This window comes from Gekko japonicus, unplaced genomic scaffold (genome assembly GCF_001447785.1).
Source record: "Gekko japonicus isolate JY-2015 unplaced genomic scaffold, Gekko_japonicus_V1.1 scaffold5174, whole genome shotgun sequence".
NCBI lineage: Eukaryota > Metazoa > Chordata > Lepidosauria > Squamata > Gekkonidae > Gekko > Gekko japonicus.
Genome location: NW_015177175.1, coordinates 1 through 1,208, shown reverse-complemented (window position 1 = coordinate 1,208; position 1,208 = coordinate 1).

Below are 1,208 nucleotides of genomic sequence, written 5' to 3'. Positions count from 1 at the left end.
GGGACTTCACTCGGGAATAATGCCATAGAATCCACCTCCCAAAGCAGCCGTTTTCTCCAGGGGAGTTGTAATCCCAGGAGACCTCCAGCTACCACCTGCAGGTTAACAAACACACAAAAATGGAAATACAGCAAATGCAGTTATACAAACAAACAAACAAACAGAATAATCTGTTGCCCTGTACACATCACACGAGAGACTCCTGTCCTCTTATACAGTTCTACTTACAACCAAAATGAATACACATAACAAATGGTTTTGCCCCCGTGCGTAAATGACAATTGCACCCTGTCACGCTCAGGATTAGCAGGGGGTTCGGCACCGTCGTGAGTCGAATCCAGGTTGGGAGGATGAACCCCAGGTCCAGGTTTTGCCTCAGAATTGTTGTTGGTCTAGTTACTATCACTAGCCACAACCGGGAAAGTTCACATAGACGAGTCCGAGTGGATCCTTCTCCCTCCTCTCTGTCTCCTCGTGAACTCTCCCTCGCTCCTCCCTGGCTTCACCTGTGTGGTTCTTTTATTCGTTCAGCCTCCACACCTGTTTCGCCCACCACCCATTTCTTAAAGTAACCGAGCAACCAGCCGGGTTCCCAAGGGGTCTTGGTCTCTACATTCCACCCTCCAACCCTGCCTCCATCGGTCGGATCCCTGACGGCCCGCCCAAGTGGTCCCGCGGCCGCTACACCCTCCCTTCCTCTGGCTGTCGCCTCTCTGTGGACATTGAGCCAGGGTCCCGGGACCTCCCAGGAACGGTCTAGGACCAGTTTCCCGGCACTGGCGAGAACTACAGGATTGATTTCTTGCATAGTCAGGAGGGGGTTGACATCGCCCTCCTGACACACCCGTTGAATAGTGACCTAATAGTCCTTGAAAGTACACGTCTCTCTTCAGATTGATGTGGTCACCAGCTCATGGTGCAGAGAAGAGTTTACAGAGGAAAGCACGTGGTAGACGGCATGAGGTCAGGACTAGCTGTAGCGCGAACCAAAGGGGCAGCAACGGCACACCTCGGTTGCTTTGCTGTTTCTTGGGGCTTCACCAGGCCGCTTTTCTTTAGTGACGGGGCTCAGCCCAGCTCTGGCAAGATTCAAAATGACACAAAGTCTACAGGTATGTTCCAAGTAGCGAGGAATCAGGCTCTGATCACCAGTCTCTAGTGTGATTTGTACAGCGTGATAGTTCATTCTGTTTATTTGTTTGTACCAC